Source organism: Schistocerca serialis, chromosome 2, assembly GCF_023864345.2.
Source record: "Schistocerca serialis cubense isolate TAMUIC-IGC-003099 chromosome 2, iqSchSeri2.2, whole genome shotgun sequence".
Classification (NCBI taxonomy): Eukaryota; Metazoa; Arthropoda; class Insecta; order Orthoptera; family Acrididae; genus Schistocerca; species Schistocerca serialis.
This window is the reverse complement of record NC_064639.1, coordinates 129,701,631-129,724,208: the sequence shown is the minus strand read 5'-3', so window position 1 is coordinate 129,724,208 and position 22,578 is coordinate 129,701,631. Positions and strand designations below refer to the sequence as shown.

Here is a 22,578-nt window from a genome sequence, read left to right as displayed (position 1 = left end):
TGATTACTACTTTATCAAAGAAAAATAACTAAACAGGTGTATGTTTTCAGAAGTTATTTTATTTAGATGAACAGTTTCAGCATCTCATTATAATGCCATCCTCAGGTCCCTATCCACTCGATGTATAGACACCAATGCATGCATAACTGGAGCCATCAATATCTGGGTTTCAGGAAATTTATGTGGAGTGTGTACTTCGAAGACTTGACTGCCACACTCCACAACAAATTTCATGGAATCCAAATATTGATGGCTCCAGTTGTGCATTCATCAAAGTATCTGATTGTCTATACATGGAATGCACAGGGGCCTAACGACGACATTAATGAGATGCTGAAACTGTTAGTCTAAATAAATTAACTTCTGAAAACATACGGTTGTTTGACAATTTTTCTTGGGGAAATATCTGACCAGCCACTGTCCTGTATCCACACTGGACCATCAGAGACTTAATTACTGATTTTTCATTCCAGCAGTGGTTCTTGTAATTTAGATGTTTGAGTGGGTTTACTGCTGTGTAAATACATTGCAAGCACAAAATGAAGACTCCTGTGTACATCCCTGTGCCTTGGTGCACCTGGGAGATTCCAAATTATTCCAGCGTGCCTGAAACACAGTGGCAAGAAGTCGTGTCTTCGGATCACTTTTTCCAAAACAACAATTCGAGACCATCAGAACGATTCCATGCAGCCTTCTTTTATTTTGTTACCAACTTTAGAAGACCAGCTAATCCTTGCAAGTCTCAGTGAACACATTTTACAAATTTCAAACATAATCAGTGTGTATAACATTTATAAAAAATTTACATATGGATAAAAGGTATATATATTCTTAACATGGTCAGCCTGGAGGTGACCTGCAATGTACGGTAACTGAAGTTGCCAGTTGGTAGTGAACATGAACACTTGCAATTGGCACAATAATATTATGTTTATACATAATACTTCTACGTTACACATGTTGATGTGTAGCGGCCTTCTTGGTGGTAGTGGGATGTACATGTACAATCTGAAGCGGCTTGTAACACTGATGGATAATATATTCTAAAACGTAAGGTCCAATGACTTCAGCATAGCTTTATCAAAACAAGTCATCCAATAAAATGCTTTTTTTAGTGATCTTGGTTTATGGGTGTTTGTTCAGTTACCAGAAAAAAATAGTTACTAGTTATGGTTTCAACTGTGCATGAATTGTCGACTTTATATTATAAGTTGAGCAGTATACAAGACCTAATAAAATTCTAGTAATGGTACCTGAATGTCTTCTTGTAAGATTAGTCTAACTGTGCCGAGGTTGTGATATATGAAGGGTTGGATGAAAGTGTAACATTTTACTCTCTTGCATGGGGATGATTCCACTGCCTAGAACTCTAGCTCAGTAATTGGCACCTTATCTTACTCTGTGAAGAATACCTGTGTGTGGAAGCAATACCCTCTGTCTTCTGCATTGTAAAATGCTCTATTTGCTAATTTCTCCGCCGTTTTATTGTGGTTTATGCCTCAGTGACCATCTTATCTACATGAACCCTCAATGTATTCATTAGTGGCACAGGGTAGTATTTTGGGAATTTTGCTGTACATGATGTTTATTAATGACCTTTTAGACAGTATTAACAGTAATATGAGCTTCTTGCAGATCATATGGCTTTATGTTAACAAAACTGCCTGAAGAGAAAAAAAAAACCACACACACACACAAATATTCAACTGAATGTGTGTAAGATTTCAAAGCGGTGTGAGGATTGCCAACTTCTTTTATATGTTCATAAATGTAAAATTGTATGCTTCACAAAACGAAACAATGTATACAACATCAATGAGTCACAACTGGAACTGGCTAATCCATACAAATACATGGGTATAACAATTTGTATGATAGGAGTATGACATGAAGTGACCACACAGGCTTGGTTATAAGTACAGAAGGTATTAGACACGGGTTCACTGGTAGAATATTAGGAAAATGCTATCATTGTACAAAGGAGATTGCTTACAATACACTCTTACATCCTATCCTAGAATATAGTTCAAGTGGTGGGGTCTGTACCAAGTAAAACAAACAGGGCATTGGAAATACACAGAAAAGGGCAGTGGGAATGAATGGTCACAGATTTGTTTGATCTGTAGGATAGCATCACAGAGATGCTGGAAAACATGAACTTGCAGATACTTCGAGGCAGACAATAAATATTTTGACAAAGCCCACTTAAAAACTGAAAAAAACTATATTTATTTATTCAGCCAGGGATCATCTCACAATGAAACAGTTTTTCAACAAACTGGAGTGAAAATATTTAGTTAAAACTCTCTCTTTCTCTCTCTCTCTCTCTCTCTCTCTCTCTCTCTCTCTCTCTCTCTCTTGTATATAGGACAGGTGGTTGACTGTGGCCTTGATGAAGAAGCCATCCCAACATTTACCTTAAATGATTTAGGAAAAATAGGATGACTGGACAGAGCAGATTCTATCCGCGCAAATACGAGATCAGCATCTTAACAACTGCCCTGCCTCATTTGGTTGGTCTAGACTATACAATGTTCTTTAATTTACACACAACCTATATTATGAAATGTAGGTTTGCTTTTGATCACTGCACACACCAACAGCTGCTGGTGACTCCTGGACTGCAAACATATTGCTATGCCTCTTACACTAATTCCAGCCCGTTCAGAAAACTGTCTCTGGAGCCATAAACATGTAGCTACATCCTATGCACATCTTATGTCCTCCTCTCAGGCTACCTGAAAAATTTTCTCAGCAACCCCTCGGATGATTGAGATTTTGTGCTCCGGAAGATGACAAAAAATCACTATCTTGGCACATGAAGTTATTGTAAAAGCAGTATATTGTGATTATGTATTATTATCTGACAGGGTACTGCAGTTATCCCCTTTCATTATTAACTGCTACAAGCTTGTTGACCTATTGGTAAAGTGCAAGCCTTAAGGCCATAAGGTCGCAATGACGAATCCCAGTCAGACACCGGAATTTACAGTCTACCCCTACTCTAGCAGTCACCTCTCAGTGATATTAAGATACGGGAAGTACAACACATGATTCACATTAGAGAACTACATCTACGCAATTAGTTCTCGCTGCCCTCACTTGTTTCTCACGTGTACGTGGAAGCCCGCACCCAGCAGTTCATCACTCGCAATCATGCGACACTCGCTCACTGCATACAGGCCAAAGAAATTATAAACCTGAATGTCAGCTGAGGAAACATAGACTCTATACAGCATCCTCACAAGGTAGTGGCACTAATGGGCCTGGTTGAGTGGTTGATTTGGGGAAGGGGACCAAACAGCAAGGTCATCGATCCACACTAGTGGGCCTGGGAAGTTTTGGAATACAATTAGACTTTCATTTTAGCTGTCGATTTGCCATATTTTCCAGAGAGAAAGTGAATGTTGTATACCTGACAATCATCAGTTATTACCACAGCGACTGCATGTAATTATGTATAATGAAACATAAAGTGATAACCGAATATTGAATGTTATTGATGGTTACTAATTGTCTGTTTTGTTTATAATTAACAGAAAAACTTCAATCCAGCTACATTTCAGAGTTTAGTGAATAAATCAAGGAAATGAACTGATTCAACTTTTTACGGTTGACAATATTAATTGCAATGACTGCAAAAAGGAAAAATGCAGAAGATGTAGTGATATAACCACTTTTGAGTGATAGGCACAATCCAGATTGTGGTGATACGCATAAATATCTATGGAGTGAACATTCGGATGCACGGATTGGGATGCAGTACGGGTGTTGTTTATTCACTGTTACAGATATTTCATCTTCTTAAGTATTGTGAACTTTGTATACGCATTTTACACATACCTTAACAATTTGATAACAGAAACTGAAGTTGGCTTGGGGGGGATGTAATGTGTATTTTGGTCCAAAAAATCGATTTTCAAAAATATTATTTTCTTGATCTACACAGTTTAATCTATGTTGTGCGTGAATTTTATCATGATAGCAGCTATAGAAATGCCTTTAAATTGTTAAACTGATTGACTCTGCACTGACGGCCACTCCCACCTTTTCCGACACTTGGGAAACTGCTTGCTTCAGCAAATTTTTTGTCAGTGTGAAGGCTATTTTCTTTTGATAGCTTTGGCTGATATGTATATCTCTGGCTGACATCTATATTTTTGCCTGAATATTTTCTTGCGTGTGGTTTATTTACGTTTTGACAATACTAACACATGTTAGTAGGTGGAAGGTTGAATTCCCAAACCTTTACGTGGAAGTCAAGATTTATGCGTAATGGGTGGTGGAAAATCTGTGTTTAGGAAACGGAGGTTTCATGGAAATCAGTTTACCAACAAAAAAGAGGAAGCAGCTCGAAATGAAGAACATAAGCTCTCAGCTTCAGCATCGAAACTTGGGACAGGAGAATTGTACAGCTACCTGAATGATGTTAATATGGATTCCACTGGATCCAGACTTATTGATTTATAGCTTCTCTGCCAGGCTATGAAGTTTTCATGTTCATATGTTAGCTGTAAAAATACAGAATGGATAATTATTGTTGAAGAAAGAAGAGTGGGAACAGCTTGTGATCTTAAGTTAATTTGTAATTCGTGTGGCTATGAATTTTCATTTTCCTCATCCAAAAAAATCTGACACAGGTACCTATGAAAGCAATTTTAGGTTAGCATCTGCTCTGAAATGCCTTGGACAGGGCAAGGGAGGAGGTAATTTATTGTGTGGTTTTGTGAACATACCTACATCTTGTACAAGGTTTGGAAAAATAAATAAGTAAATGTCTGATGCTGTTTGCAATACTACCAAAGTTAATATGAAGAAAGCAGTGACGGAATTGGTGGAAATAATCCAAACAAATAGATCCTGGTGCAGATATTCATGCCAGTGGATCTCTTACATATGTTACTGACCTGTGTGCTGTGTGTGTCTGTGGATGGGATCTGGACGAAAAGGGCTCACACATCGCTGTATGGCGTTGCGTCTGTTATTGATATTGACTCAGGTAATGTTTTCAGTGTAGAAATTATGTCCAAATACTGCCACCAGTGTGCAACAAGTAAAATGTTCAACAATGGAGGTAGTGAGACACTGTGGCAAGAAAAGCATGCAGTAGCAAGCTCTAAAAATTATAGTGGCTCAAGTGGGGGTATGGTGGCTGCTGCTGTTGTGAGGATGTTCTCCCGATCTGAGGGACAGTATGGTGTTACATATACTAGATACCTTGGTGATAGGGACTCCTCTTAGTTCTAAGCTGTAACAGATAAAAATCCGTACAGTAAAACAATAGAAAATTTGGAATGTGTTGGCCACATCCATAGGAGGCTTGGTTGTAGACTTCGTCACTTGCTGAAAGAGAAGAAAGGTGAAGGACTTGAGGATGGAATACCACTAGGAGGAAAACATAGGCTTCCTCTGAAAGAAAGTAGTTCTCTGTTTTATGGGAGAGCTGTCACGAAAACACACATAATTTAGAGGCAATGAGGCATGATATGTGGGCATTTTTTTTCCACAAACTATCCACTGACTGAACACCAATGCACAATCTGTGTCTGAAAGATGATTGGTGTAAATTCAACAACAGAACTTAGACATATTCACATAAACACTCATTACCAGAACCTGTTATGATTGCAACTGCCCGCCGGAGTGGCCGTGTGGCTCTAGGCGCTACACTCTGGAGCCACGTGACCGCTATGGTCGCAGGTTCGAATCCTGCCTCAGGCATGGATGTGTGTAATGTCCTTAGGTTAGTTAGGTTTAAGTAGTTCTAAGTTCTAGGGGACTGATGACCACAGCAGTTAAATCCTATAGTGCTCAGAGCCATTTGAACCATTTGATTGCAACTGAGCCCACATTCAGGTTTCTTGCAAACCCTAATTTATTGAGGAAGTGTCTTCACGGAAAGACACAAAATGCAAATGAAAGCCTCAATAATTTAATTTGGATTAGATGGTCAAAAAGGACATTTGACTTGAAGTACTCATCATAGGTGACTATGATTCAATTTTATGTTACAATAACGGTAATAATGGCAGAATTGAAGTGCTGAAGAGATTTGGTATTAATCCCGGTGTGTTTACAACAAAAGAACTTTACACCATTGACGAGAGCAGGATCAAGAAAACTACCAGTCAGTGTCTTACATGCAAATACAGGCAGGGCAGATTCAAAGAGGAGAGCAGAGAAACCTGGAGGATGAGGAGTATGAGTATGGAGGATTTTAAAATTAAGGTAAGCTTGTTACATGTAGAAGTATGTGAAGAAAATCTTTGAATCTCACTTTCTCTGTTTTACATTATTGGAAGCCTTTTGTCAAAAAGTATATGCGCTAATGCTATGAAATTTTCAGAAACTGTTTGCAACGTATTGCTGTCTCCGTGGAACTAAAAAATATGAGATCCTGCAATTACATTCTGATTTCTAGATGATCGTATGTAGAGAAAAAGTTAATTTTTGATGTGCAAAATTAAAAACTCCGTTAATGATACCTTTTGTACCTTAAATTAATAACTGTAGTTCAATGGTCTTATAACCTTCTGAGGACACTACATAAAATTTTCAGATTAATTAGATTATTTAGAATTTGAGTTATGGCTTTTTACAAAAAAGACAATAAAAAATTAAAATTTCTGGCAAAATATTAATCCTGCATATTTCATTACATTTTTCCGTTAAAACACGTGGCTTTTGCTTTATACAAGCAAAATGTTAGATATTTACATTAATAAATATGACTGTAATGAATTTTTAAATAAATGTTTACATTTTCCGTTACATCCCCCCTTAAAGATGCAAAGAACAATGGTATTGTGCTTTTCGTCACAGTATCATAGCTCATGTTACAGTTTATTTTCGTTTTTCGCTAACAGCATAAGAAGTTACAGCAAACAAGATATCTTTACATTTTCTGTTGTAGTTATTCATATTGTCGACATTTTCTATTGCAGTTATTCATATTGTCGAATCTCGTTTCCAATTAATTACATTTCAATGACGCTGTAGACGGCGCCGAGGGGTCACGAAAAAACGACGCGTTTAAGAACATGAAATTTTTCCAGTAAATACTGTAAGTGATTGGTATTGCCTGCCTGCCCATTACTATTTTCAGTTTTTCTTTATTTACCCTTCCACCTTTCATAGACAAGTAAAATATGTATAAAATATTTTCGTCATCTCATTAGGAAAGTAAAACAATACACTATGCACAAAAAAAAGATACAAGGTCAGTGCTCGAATTTTGGAGTAGTATGTGACAGCCAACAATCATTTTTTGTTTTCTACTGCATTGGTTCATATTAATTCAGAATTTAAGAAACCTTTGGAGGACATATGATTAAGGCAGAAGGGATACATAACATTCCATCAGAATTTCTAAAATCGATGGGGAAGTAGCAACAAATCGACTATACACGTTTGTGTGTAATTGGTATGTTAGACTGTGGTAGAAGGTATGAGTCTGGCGACATACCATCTGACTTTTGCAAAATAACACGATAACATAGACAGCAGGAGCTAACAAGTGCGAGAATTATCGCACAATCAGCTTAATAGCTCAAGCGTCTGAAAGTTGATACACAGAGGAATAGAAAAGAAAACTGAGGATGTGTTAGATGACTATCATTTTGGCTTTAGAAAAGGTAAAAACATTGAAGACACAAGTCTGATCTTGCGGTTGATAATGGAAGCAAGACTTAAGAAAAAGCAAGACACTTTCAAAGGATCTGTCGACCGTGAAAAAGCGTTCGACAATCTAAAATGCTGCAAGAAGTTCGAAATTCTGTAGGGGTAAGTTATAGAGAGAGACGAGTAATATACACTGAAGCACCAAAGAAACTGGTATAGGCGTGTGTACTCAAATTCAGAGATACGTAAACAGGCAAAATACGGCGCTGCTGTCGGCAACACCTATATCAGACAGCAAGTCTCTGGCGCAGCTGTTATTCAGGAAAACACACCCATACAAGAACCCCAAGCCCAGAGGAGGAATAGACGTACATGGAAACACAGGGCGGGGAACACCAAATCACCACAACAGGCCACCCACCAACAACAGACCATTAACACACAGGAAATCAGTCAACAAGACATCGAGACTACAACCTACACTACCATCCCCCTCACCACAGAAGTAACACAGGCGCCACAATCTCTGCCACAAAACATAAACACAAGTGCCACTCCTGACAAAACACCAATACCCGCACAAGCGGCCGCTAACTCTACAACAGCACCTCAGGCTGCCACAACCAACACCAACACATCACCTGGGGGAATACTGGAAACACTATTCCCTCGACACACGACCGTTCAAATTCTTACCAAGGTGCTGACGGCCGTCACTACACTTATCACCCAGCTCATGAGCGCCGAACGTGGGCAATACTGGGCTGTCATACACACTGCCATCACAACACTCTTTCACACTCTCACATGATTAACATACCACACCCTGCCCGTAACGCAAACCCACACACACTATCACAGATCCTGTTCTGGAATGCAGACTCGATTCACAACAAAAGGGCAGAATTTGCCGCGTTCATGGAGCGCCAGGGAATCCTTACACTACTGAGCGAGACTAAGCTTAAACCGCACAAACAATTAAACTTTCCTGACTACTGCGTCTATCGTACCGACCGACCGGGCGACGCCGTGGCAGGTGGAACTGCAATCGTCATACACAAAGACATTGAGCACACAAACATAGAGCTCCCTGAACTGGAAAAAATCGAGGCCACAGCCGTCAGAATCAAGTTCAACGGAGCCTACACCACATTGATATCGGTATACAACAGTCCTGCAGGCATTTCAACACGCGATATCAACACACTACTCAACATCTCACCGCAAGTAATAGTCGCTGGAAATCTGAACGCAGAGCACCCAGAATGGAATTCACGCATACGAAATCCCAACAGCAAAAAATTGTATGAACATTCACTAGGCAGAAACTACATTATACTAGTGCCAACTGAACCGACGCACATTCCCTATCAGAGGGGACATAGGCTAGACGTGTTAGATATGGCCCTCATCAAGGGCACTACATCGACACTCAACGTTGCCATTGAAAACGATCTGCCTTCAAACCACCAACCTGTAATACTATACATTGACGGAACACTGCAGCACATGGAACAACGCAGGATGTTGGACAACGGGCGTGCAAATTGGACAATGTTCAAGGAAACGCTCGATAGCCACATCCCACCCATACACGAAATAAACGAAACAGCACAAATTGACGTGGCAGTAGAAACCCTCACTAACGCCGTCCAGGACGCAATGGCGGGCACCATACCTGATCGCACCTCACAACAAGACAGTGTGGCCCTGCCCCAGGAAATCCTGGGCCTAATCTCAATGATGAATCGCCTCAGGTGACAATGGCAGCGCACCAGGCGTCAGTACTTCAAAAGGCACATCAACAGGCAACAGGGCATCATACACGACGAAATACAAATACATAGAACACAACAGTGGAACCAAAAACTCGAAGGGCTGGACACCGCGCGACATGGTGTGTGGCAACTAGCCCGACACTTCACCAGGGAGAAAATGTACACCCCAACAATTCAAGGGCCTGATGGACCTGCATACTCAGCGGAAGAGAAAGCAGAGCTAATGGCCCGCACACTCGCAGTGTCATTCACACTGAACCTGATACCATTAGATTCAGTGTTCACACTTGATACTGACCAGGAGGTTACACGCATTTTAGCCCAACCATCGCGCGATGACATTCGACATGCTAGTACAGCTGAAGTCTCCTGGGCTATAATGCATTCCGCTGCTAGGAAAGCCCCTGGTCATGATGGCATTCAAAACCGTGTCCTCCAGGAGTTCACGGATAAAGCCACTGAATACCTAACACACATAACGAATACCATACTAAAACATCAACACTTCCCCACCTTTTGGAAGACGGCCAAGGTCCTGATGTTCAGGAAGCCAGGGAAAGACCACAGCCTCCCATAAAATTACTGACCCATCAGCCTTCTGAGCTCGCTCAGCAAGATTGTTGAGAAGATGATCCTCAAACACATCACTAGGCGCTGTATAACAAATGACATCCTGAGACTGGAGCAATTCGGCTTCAGGAATCACGACTCCACAACACAACAACTCTTACAGGTCATTGAACATATAACACATGGCTTCAACGCAAACAAAGCAACAGGGGCAGTGTTCCTGGACATCGAAAATGCTTTCGACCGTCTATGGTACAATTTGTTAACATCGAGTATAGATTTAAGTGTCAGGAAGTCATTTCTGAAAGTATTTGTATGGAGTGTAGCCATGTATGGAAGTGAAACATGGACGATAAATAGCTTGGACAGGAAGAGAATAGAAGCTTTCGAAATGTGGTGCTACAGATGAATGCTGAAGATTAGATGGGTAGATCACATAACTAATGAGGAAGTATTGAATAGAATTGGGGAGAAGAGGAGTTTGTGGCACAACCTGACGAGAAGAAGGGACCGGTTGGTAGGACATGTTCTGAGGCATCAAGGGGTCACAAATTTAGCACTGGAGGGCAGCGTGGAGGGTAAAAATCGTAGAGGGAGACCAAGAGAAGAATACACTAAGCAGATTCAGAAGGATGTAGGTTGCAGTAGGTACTGGGAAATGAAGAAACTTGCACAGGATAGGGTAGCATGGAGAGCTGCATCAAACCAGTCTCAGGACTGAAGACCACAACAACAACAACAACAACAACAACATGGCACAATGGCCTCGTTCGCAAATTCAGCAACGCGGGATTCCCCGACGGGCTGGTGCGTCTCATACGCTCATACCTCACAGACAGGAGGTTCAACACTGACGTGCAGGGAAAACAATCAACGCGACACGGTATACACGCGGGAGTAACCCAGGGAAGCATCCTAGGGCCCCTACTGTTTAATCTCTACATTAACGATCTTCCAACCACACACAACACAACGATGGCAATCTATGCGGATGACACAGCCATCCTCGCGCAAGATTGGAAACCATCAAACATTATGTCACGCTTACAGACTGCACTCAGAGTGGCTGAGCCTTGGTTGGAGAAATGGCGTGTTAGAGTAAACGTCGACAAGTGTGAAGCCATTCTGTTCACTAGAAGACCGAAGCAACCCGGCAAACACCGACACTGCAGACCAATAACTCTACATGCACGCCCAATACGTTTCCGTGAGAAAGTCAAATACCTCGGTGTCTGGCTGGACCGGAAATTACTCTGGGGGACCACATAAAATACATGACCAACCGAGCAAGCGCGAGGCTCAAACAGTTCTACCCTATGCTCAACAGGCGTAGCACACTAAACAGAAGGGTGTCGAGGTCAATGCACATGACACTTATTCGACCCCCCAGATGGCGTACGCAGCTCCTGTCAGGGGATACGTTGCGCCCACACGCCTGCGCCGTCTGCAGCTCATACAAAACAAAGTACTCAAAAGCGTAAGCAATGCTCCACGATACACACGAATCAAGTTGAGGGAGGAACTGTAATGTTGTGGGGCATGTGCGGTTGGAGTGATATGAGACCCCTGATAGGTATAGATATGACAGTGATAGGTGACACATACGTAAGAGACCTCTCTCATAACCTGTATCCATTCATGTCCATTTTGCATTCCGACGGACTTGGGCGATTTCAGCAGGACAATGCGACACCCACACGTCCAGAATTGATACAAAGTGGCTCCGGGAACATTCTTCTGAGTTTAAACACTTCCACTGACCACCAAACTCCCCAGGCATGAACATTATTGAGGATATCTGGGTTGCCTTGCAAGGGGCTGTTCAGAGGAGATCTACACTCCCTCACAGTATTACGGATTTATGGACAGCCCTGCAGAATTTATGGTGTCAATTTCCTCCAGCACAACTTCAGACACCAGTCGTGTCTATGCCACATTGTGTTGCAGCACTTCTGCATGCTCGTGGGACCCCTAACAATATTAGGCAGATGTACCAGTTTCTATGGCTATTCATTGTATAATATGTACTTAATTGTGTTGTTAAATTAACTTAATTATGTCATGTATTTGAAAATTTGACTCGTTCCACATCATTACGAAATATCGTATTCACGATCCATGGAACTAGTATTAATCTAATCTAATCTAACAAGTCCAGTGCTTCGCTCGAGGAAAATATTTTTTATCTGGTGTCAGGTCATGGTAGAGAGGTCTACCTACTATTCTCCACAGCTGAACAGAACAAATAGTCATTGTTTTGCTACTCGCCTACTGAGCCATGTGGAGAGTGCAAATTGGGCACCTACGCTGGTCATTAACAAAGACAGGGAAATGCGTTCGCTATTTCCTGCATCTGCCTGCCTGTTATGACAACAGCAGTATCTCTCTCTCTCTCTCTCTCTCTCTCTCTCTCTCTCTCTCTCTGCAATAGCCTGTATTTTGGTTGTAATAGAGGTTTTTTATGGTGACAGCAAGTCCAGAAATAGAATTTAAACGCATATTTACCCTCTCAAAAGTATCCAAAGGTGTAGCACCCATCGGATCCCGTTAAAAAGACTCATTTGTTATTCAGTTTGAAGACGCTGGGTGCCTCTTCAGCTCAGGAGGTGACGCAGTCTTTAATCTGAATAAGTTCGCTCTTCCTGTTTAATTAGGAGTGCAGCGCCACGTTGCTGTAATGAACAGAGTCGGACCGATATAGTAAATGTGCGTGCTCCTTCCAGTCGAAGTTAGTAAACAGCGCTTTAGCACTTTTCAATACATTTTAGATATCCATCAACCCACACAAACCACATCTATCATTAACCATCTACTGTAATTCACTTTAGTTTGATGAACACATCTTAGCCATCGAATTCGTCTGTTCTGAACGCCAGTTATGGTGCTCTGGTTGGGAACTAACTTCTGTGGAATGGTATAATACAGAGCAGTGTCCATATCATTTAATGCCGGACACTCTTTGAGAAAGTCTTGGTGGAACACTAGACATCTGTTACCCCATCACTGTGGAAGATGAGGTTAATTGTATAGGTCATCACCTTCAGACAGCTGTTTGGAAATTCTCCATAATGCTGCAAACTCTTTCAGTTTCCATATGTTGCGATGTTTTCCACATTTTTGTCAATAAGAAACATTGGCCCTGTGTTTTATTTCTACCAGCATCTGTGTTACCGGAGCAGCATAGTTAACACCACACAAAGTCCAGCTTTCTGTGAGAGCCAATAGTTCGAAAAGTATTAATGTCACACAGTTCTGACACAGACCTCAAAGTCATGGCAGAAAAACAAAATGTATGATGGTGTACAAAGATGTAGTCATACACAGCATGTATGTGTTGCAACTGAAAAACAATGTATTAAATACCTTACGAAAGGACAACATAGGAATCTCTCTTGTGATTGATAGTCTATTGGATATGGTCTTCCTCCACTACAGGTCTGTGCAAGTGACTACGGTTACTGGCCACCTACTCCAATGGAGCAAAACATTTGTATGTAATATGCTTGATGTCAACATGCATAAGGTATTTGTTTCTCACTATATGCAGTAAAATCTTATAGGAGGTTCTGTTACAAGGAGAGGTATCACTGATTAAAGTTTGGATGCCAATAGATCATAGTTTTTTATCTACTCTGGTTATCACAAATAATGATGATGATTGTTCTCGGACATAATAAATGACTGTGTAGATGCTGATCTGTATCACAGTTTCATACATATGAAATGAATATAGTGCTATTGTGCACGGCAATTAGTAATTTGAACATGTGGAATGCTCTCAAACGACATTGATTTTGCTCATAAAACTAACATAAATCGACTGTATCTATTCTCGTGGAATCATGACTGTTTTTATTATTATCGTCATGACTGTGTGTTTAAAAATAGATGTTACCTCAAGTCCTGTGTTATTTCATACTTCAAACCTCTAAGTATAAAGTAGACACCATTTGAATTATAGCCCATTGAGGAACCTAGAAATGATAGTGTTATTCCTGAGATGTGAGTAGATTGCGTGAAACAGGCTGTTTTGTGATGATCAGATTGCTTACGAAACTAGGACATAAGAATCTGCTCCTATTGCTAATGACTGACTGCTGGATGACAGAAACTGTACACTTAGGTCGGCAGAGGGGAATTACAGAGCAAAAATGTCAAACGTAATCACACAAACGGTATTTGTTTTCAGTGTATCAGAAAAATCTTATAGGATTCTCTACCAAATGATGTTAAAACGTTCTATTATAAGACATGCTCTCACAATTTGTTTCGTAAACGCCAGTGTGGTATAGCATTGCCTTGGTAAAACTGGGACTGTCATAATATCCTCTTGAATTATAGCTTCTTGTTGTCAAACATAAAAAATTGTGTTTTTCCGACATGTGAGCAAATGGAGTGAAAGGCTGTATTCTGTAATGTATTTCACATGTCTGAAATATTTTAATACACATGTGCATGACTATTTATTTACAGACACTGATTTGAACGTGAGTGATGCTCCCAAGCCATGTAATTTCATCCATCAAAGTGAAAGAAAGCACCCAGACCTCTGCAGTTTGGTCATCTGTAATCAGCTGCAGTGCTCTAGTTGCTATTAAGTTCGTTGGATATGGCAAAATAAATTGTACTGAGTTGTGAATTGTATCCTGCAGTCAAATGTAAAAACTATGCTGATTTTGATCATAAAACTAAAAGAAAATGGACTGCACCTATTTTCGTGGAAAGAAGATATTTATCATCATCACGATTGTGTTTTCCTTTTCTTAATAGATGCTCAGTTATAGGAGGTGCGTTGACATTAAAGACAAGTGTTCTCCATCACAGAATGGCATGCTTTTTTGGGTGGGGGAAGGGTCCAGTGATTGTGTGGTCATATAAGGTAGCTGTGCTCTGGCCAGGACACGGCTACATTTTAGACAGACAAGCAAGTTGTACTCGGGGTGCCTATCATTCATCTCGCTTTGTTCCTGGGGCGTTACGACCTTTTGTGTTAGCGCAGAGCCACCGTCTCAACCCTCCAGCCACGTGCTCCTCTGGTCAAAGACTCTGCCACCAGACTGACAGGAGTCTGTTATCATCATAGGGGCCACATGGAAGTGGTAGCAGAAGGCCATTTGAAACACCCTGTATCCCCACCTGTGGTGAGGAGAGGGAGAGATGAGAAGAGGTGCGAGTGCCTCTAATTTCAGTATTTCGTGACTGTACATGGAGGAGAATGCACGTTCAACTGGTGCCCCCCTCTCCTGGTGCAATCGTTTGGGACGATGATTTTTCCCCATCCCCAGTAGTGTTGCATTATGACCCATTGATTATGAGTGCTGGTTTTTTTCACAATTTCGATATATAATTAGAACAGTGAAGCATTTTCCATCTTTTGTGGTACTGTGTTTTGGCTTTCCTTATCTTCGATTATATGGCCTGCGGGGTGAGTGTCAAGCAATGCAGCGCGAGGCATCTGTAGCGAACTCTGACATCAAGCAGTGGTAAATACAGTCCTCAGCTGTATGCTTACAGGTAATGCACTGATTCAACTATTCTCTCTCTAACACCAGCATCTCATCAGTTGAACACAGTTCCTGCCAAAAAATAAAAATAGTACCTTCCACTCCCACCCTTTTCCCGCCAGCTTGTAGGTGAAGGATAGAGTTTGAGTATGTCTGCCACTCGTTTAGAGTGGTATTGTGAATTTTTTTTCCCAGTGGAATAACACCAGTTGTATGACATTGTCAATTTTTGAACCACCGCGATTTTAGGAGCTTCTTGTGTAGTGTTATGCATATAGTTGTGTAATTAGAACCGATGTTTATGATTAATTATATAATTAGTGGCTATCTTCAGTTCAGTTTCCCAACCAAAATAAATAAAGTACCCTAACACATACTTCCTCTCGTGCATCTGGACAGTTACCATGGTTGGTGGGAGGGGGGTGGGGTGAACAAGAGATTTCTGTCCAGAAGGATCGGGGTTTGGGTGCCAGAAACGACAGCCACCATTTTCAGTTCCCCAGTTTCCTGCCGATTCCCAGGGGGGGGGGGGGTGCAGTGGGACATCTGCATAGCCCTAGAGCAAAGAAATACCCTCCAAAATTCGAAATTCCAGGCAAAATTCGAAATTATCACCAGTAGGATAGGTGGGGGAGAGGGGGAGGAGGCGAAGAACAACGTGCCAGCTGTGAAAAATACTTCACGCCATCGAAAGGTGAGGTGGGATGGTAGGCATTTAATTGGTCAATTTGATATCAAAATTGCGCCAAGAGCCCCATTACCCTACCACTATTGAAATAGCTCGAAAACTACGCATTGGTCAGTTAACATATGGAGTGGCATCATGGGTAACAAACTTATTGTTCGTATTTTATCGACGGCACGTTGAATGGACGCAAATATCGAACATTTTTGGAACAGGAATCTCTGCTTTATGCAATTGAAGCTCAGGAGGCATTAGACCGTGTTTACAACAATGGTTCAAATGGCTCTGAGCACTATGGGACCCATCTGGCGTGGTCATCAGTCCCCTAGAACTTAGAACTACTTAAACCTAACTAACCTAAGGACATCACACACACCCATGCCTGAGGCAGGATTCGAACCTGCGACCGTAGCAGCAGTGCGGCTCCGGACTGGAGCCCCTGAACCGCACGGCCACCGCGGCCGGCAGACCGTGACTACATGGTCGGTGGTTTGGCAGAGGTGGCCCTATTAATTGGCCCACTAGGTCACCGGATTTGGTGTCGCCAAATTTCTTTCTATAGGGATACTTAAAAGATAAGGCATACCAGCAAGTGCCAACAGGCCATGAAGGCATGGTTGATTGCATCAAAAACGCCGGTGCTTACATTCCCTCAGATGTGCTTCTGTCCTGTGTACAGACATTTGAAAATTGGATCACTAGGTGTATTGAAGTTGATGGTACTACGTTTGAACACTTACGGTAATTTGGAAAGGTAGAGTAGCGTTCGCTGGGTGTGTGTGTTTGTCCTTAGGATAATTTAGGTTAAGTAGTGTGTAAGCTTAGGGACTGATGACCTTAGCAGTTAAGTCCCATAAGATTTCACACACATTTGAACTTTTTTGAGTAGCGTTCGCCTCAAGCCACAGCCACAGAGGCGCATCGAGTAGTTCGATATGTTGGAGGAATACAATGATGTGAATCGGGTTTCCAATTAGACCTTATGAATCACTCGGCTGTCTTACCATCACAGCATGGAAGTGGGATTCCACGTGCCATCTGATACTCAAGGGCCATTGAGTATACCATTTCTATTCCTCTGATTATATCGCCATCTGTGGGGCGAAATGAAGAAAATGCATCAATCGAAGCGTTTGTAGATTTTGCCATAGAATCGTAATCTGCAGTAAAAATGGGGTTCCCACAGAAGATTTCAAAGTTTCCACCCGTGCATAGCGTGGTGTGGCGGGTCGAGCGTTGGATGTCCCCCTCTGATACAAACAAATTCGAATTTTTTTTATGTGATTTGTAGTTTTCGAGATATTTCAATGTCTTCAGTTAAAATGAACACCATACATCTACAGCTACGTCTACATGGATACTCTGCAAATCACATTTAAGTGCCTGGCAGAGGGTTCACCACAGGCGAGGTGTAGGCCTTCAGTTACAGGAAAGTTTAGAAGCAGCGTACCAGGTCACCAGTATCTTCAAGCCAAATGCAGGGCTAAGTCATGTGATAGAGGACTTAGCATCATTATGTAAGGACTTTACAAAAGAGGACCATGTAGTGATAGTGGGTGGGGCGGGAAACAGTTTGGACAGGGATGGGGCATATAACATAGGTGGTGATCTGGGCAAGATAGCTTCCCTGACTCATTTCACCAACGTACACTTTGTTGAGCTGTTCCAGCGTCATGATCGGCCACAACTTGATGGAGCTGTGAGGTAAATCAATGTGGGGCTATTGATGGCTCTGAGGGCAGACAACTTTGCTCATGTTTCTCTGGTACCTATCAGGACTATCAGCAGATGGGGTTTCACTAGGCATGGCCTATACCTAAACAGTACTGGGAAGGGAAGGTTGGTACAGCTGAATCATGAAATTATAGGGGTTTGGATCACACATGGTCAAATACCTGTTGTCATGGGTAGGCAAAGTAAGTCATTTTTAGGATAAATCCAGACAACAGGTTCCACTGCCTAAAGAATATCTCCAGCAATGGAAGTATGAACACTTTTTTCAATAAATTTACAGAAGTTCTAGATACAGTCTCAAGAACAAAGGTAACATAATTCTGTGTGGGGACATCAACATCAACACTAATATCATAAATGAATCCAGCAGCACCCTAATAAATATCCTTGAAAGTTTTGGCATCTCCCTATTGGTCAGTAGTGCAACAAGGGTTACTACAATGACTGCATCAGTAATTGACCAGGTGGCCACAAATATGGACAGAGAAAAATGCGATGTGGCTGCAAAAGATCTCAGACTATCAGATCATCTCTGTCAAATAACAACATTAAAAGCAGGCATAAAATCATTCCATAAACTACAAGGCTACAAACGACATCTATCAGAAATCAAAATAAAAGATTTTTCAAAAGAACTAGCAAAACAAAGCTGCAATGAAGTGTATAAGGAAACCAATGTGAATATGAAATTCTCTAAATTCTCCACATTATTTAAACTGAACTTCCAAAATTATGCATGTCTGTATCAACATGTCACAAAAACAGATGGATAACAGCAGATATTAAGAAGTCCTCCCTAAACACTTGAACACCTCAGTTCCATGAAAAAAGGAGTCAAAATGATCGAGAATTCTTAAATTTATATCGTAGATACAAAACATATATAGGAAGGTGCTGACTGCTGCAAACAAGTCATTTAATGACAAAACAATATATAATGCACAGAAAAAAGCAAAGCAGTCTGGGATGTTATAAAAAAAAGAATTGGGGAGAGGCAAACAAATGCAGAATCACATACTGCTAAGGGAGGGAGGTAGGGTAACAAATGATCCACAACACTTAGCAAACTGTGTACATAAGTAATTTTCAAGTATTTCAGAGAAGTTACAGCAAAAATTCCCCAATCCAAATATAACACCTTAAATAATAATACACTAAATACAATGATGTTACTTCCAACCACAGAGAATGAAGTCAATAAAACCGTTCAAAAACTAAAAAATAAAAAGTCAGTAAGCTAAGATGAAGTATCAATATGTGTACTGAAACAATGCATAGTGATTATAGAAGGCCCCTTAACAATTATAATCAACGAGTCCTTCACATCATGGACATTTCCAGAGTGCTTAAAACAGGCAAGAGTTGTATCTTTGCCTACGAAAGGTAACACAGAAGACATAGAAAATTACCGGCTCATTTTCCTGCTGTCACCATTCTCAAAAGTAATAGAAGCAATTATGAAAGACAAAGTAATGAATTACCTGAAAAATACACCATTCTAAGCGAATCACTGTTTGGATTCCGAAGTGGCAAAAATACGGAGTCAGCCATAGTAGAATTCACGACAGTTGTACTTTTAGTCCTTGACAAAGATGAGCGTATCACAGGCATATTTTTGGATCTTTCTAAGGCCTTTGATACAGTTGACCACAACATTCTATTAAGTAAATTATAGCCATTAGGAATAAGAGAGTTAGCTAATGACTGGTTTCAGTCATACCTAGCAGATAGGGTACAAAGAGCAGAGACAACAGATACTTCAGACAGATCTAAATGTTTAGTGAAAACTTATCAGAACCAAAATACATTAACATAGGGGTTCTGCAAGGTATCATATTAGAAGAAATACTATTCCTGATATACATCAATGACTTTCCCAGTAGTGTTAGTCATGGTGAAAAAATTCTCTCCGCTGATAATAGCAATGTTATAGTCACTGAGCAAACAAGAGAACTCCTTGCAGAGGAAGCAAATGAAGTTCTCAAGGAAGTTTACGATAAGCAATAAAGTGACATTGATCATAAAGAAAACTAATGCCATGAAATTCAGTTTGAAGAGGGAAAATGACAATGTTAAATTAAATGTAAATGGCATGCCTATTGACTGTGTAATGAATGCAAAATTTCTGGGAATGAATATTGATTCTCAGTTGAAATGTTGTGAACACACAAAGGTACTTGCAAACAGAATCTCATTAACATGTAATGTCCTTAGAATCCTACCATTAGTGTGTAACATGCTGTGTCTTTTAGTTACATGCTATTCATATGTACACTTCATTCTTAGATATGGCATTCATTAGTGGGGAACAAATGCACAAAATATGAACACAGTTTTCAAACTCCAGAATAGAGCCATAAGAATCATGTCCAAAAATGTTAGTTGAGCTCATTGTAAGGATCTGTTCAAAACGCTGGGGATTTTAACAGCTACGTGTGAATACATTTACCAGTCAGTTGTACACATCAAAAATAACATTGATAATTACTGCACAAACAGTTCTGTCCATGACCATGGAAAAAGAGCTAGACTCAACTTACATTTGCCAAGAAAAAATCAACATAAAAGTCAAAACAGCATTTTCTACCAAGGAATAAAACTGTACAATCGCTTTCCAGGCAAATATTCTTTTAACATAGGGAACAGGTGATAGTCACTGGGTGCCAAGTCAGGAGTGTAGGGTGCATGGGTGATTATGTTCCACTGAAACTGTTGCAGGATAGCAACAGTTTCCTGAGCAATGTGTGAGCGAGTGTTGTCATGGAGAATGTGTAAGCTCTTGCTCAACATTCCTCTTCTCTGGTTCTGAATTGCCCGTTTGAGTTTTTTCAGAGTCTCACAGTACCTGACAGGTTTAATTGTGGTCCCAGTGATTCAGCTCCGATGACGAGGTGAAAGAAGAGGTTCATAACTTTCTGAACAGCATGGCGGCGAGCTGGTATGACATGGGTATACAAAAACTACCACAGCGTCTACAAAAATACATCGACAGAAATGGTGATTATGTCGAAAAATAGCAAACTGTTCAAGCTGTAAACTGATGTAAACCATTGTAGAAATAAACAAGTCTATGTACTTATAAAAAAATGGGAGACCTTACTTTTGGGATCACCCTTGTACATTAATATATAACATATGAAATATATATTAAATATTATTATATATTATTAAATAATGTGATGCCACACTGTTCACTCATATCTCACTGTCAGTCACTGTGCACACTATACACACATTGTTTCATAACACTTCACTCACTACACACACACACACACACACACACACACACACACACACACACACACACACACACACACACACTGGTGATCTATGGGCCATTTTCTGTATCACAATTTCATAATGTTCGAACACAACATATGTTCCAAAATCCTGCTGCATATCTACGTTAATGATAAGGGCCAGTAATTTAGTGGATTACTCCTACCACCTTTCTTGAATGTTGATGTGACACATGCAACTTTCCAGTCCTTGGGCCATGGGAGATCTTGACATGTTCAGGAAGGAGAAGGGTAAAGAGAGGTGGGAAGTGGCAACAGGCAACAGGAGGAACAGGACAAGAAGTTTATCTGACAGCTTCATGGTGAATGTGGAAAATACGTTTGATCTGTTGCGTCAGTTAGAAACTGGTGAGCCTCAAGCAGTTGCAGGTGTAGACAGGGCACAACAAACTTTCAGCAGCAAATTGAAAAGTAAGAAAGTAGGGAAATCAGTAAAGAGAAAGAGAGTGTTGTTGTCAGATAGTTCCCATGGAAGAGGTGTTGGCCAACTTTTGCAGGATGAACTACGATCATAATACCAGGTCACCAATTTTTTAAGCCTGGTGCTGGTCTGGAGCAGGTGACAGAGGATTTAGGATCACTTTGCAAAGATTTCACTAAGGAAGACATCGTGGTTATAGTGGGTGGGGCAAGTAATAGTATTGACAGAGATCCTGGGTACAGTATAGAGTGTGACCTGGCAAATATTGCATCAGCATTGAAGCATATTAGTGTTGAGTTTGTATCTGTTCTTGGGTGCCATGACCGACCTCATTTGAACTCTTCTGTCAAGAGAGTTAATTTGGAGATGGAATGGTTGCTTATGTCGAGTGCAGGGTCACACATTGGTGTGGTTCCTGTTGATTCTCTCAATAGGTGGGATTATACTAGGCATGGCCTTCACCTCAACAGGAAGGGGAAGGGAAAACTAGCTGGGAAAATAGCAGGAAATTTAAAGGGGGGAGGCACTGTCATGAGTGATAAAATACTAGTGGTTATAGAGTTCAGGAAAGACGCTTTTCTAGGGTAGTGAGGACAGAAAGAAACCAAATTTTAAGAGAGGTTAGGACTGAGACAAACCTTCAGTTTCAGAAAGAAACCAAAAAAACATAATTCTAACTTATTACATCAGCACAAGGAGCCATTTGTTAAGAATTTTCAACAGTCAGAAGATGTTTTAACTCTATCCAATTTTTACTCAGTCAATATGGAATGTCAGCTATCTTTATTGCATCAAAATATTCGAGGACTGAGAAATAAAATTAATGAATTAATTATCTGCATAGTTGAATTTCAGTTTTCAAATCCAGCTGACATAATCTGCCTCTCTGAACATCATGTGACCACTGGTATAGAACTATTAAGTGTTACAGGGTTTAGGTTAGCGTCTCACTTTTGTAGATCAGAAA

General features: G+C 40.7%; 1 protein-coding gene across 1 annotated transcript in view; it reads left to right on the top strand.

Moving 5' to 3' along the window:
- The window catches only part of LOC126456821 (CDP-diacylglycerol--glycerol-3-phosphate 3-phosphatidyltransferase, mitochondrial), a 123,685-nt gene extending 119,804 nt beyond the window's left edge, over window positions 1-3,881 (top strand). Inside the window, exon 10 of the mRNA XM_050092620.1 lies at window positions 3,540-3,881. The gene's annotated coding sequence lies outside the window, so the exon portion shown is untranslated. The remainder of the gene's footprint in view (window positions 1-3,539) is intronic.
- The last annotated feature ends 18,697 nt before the right edge of the window (window positions 3,882-22,578 follow it).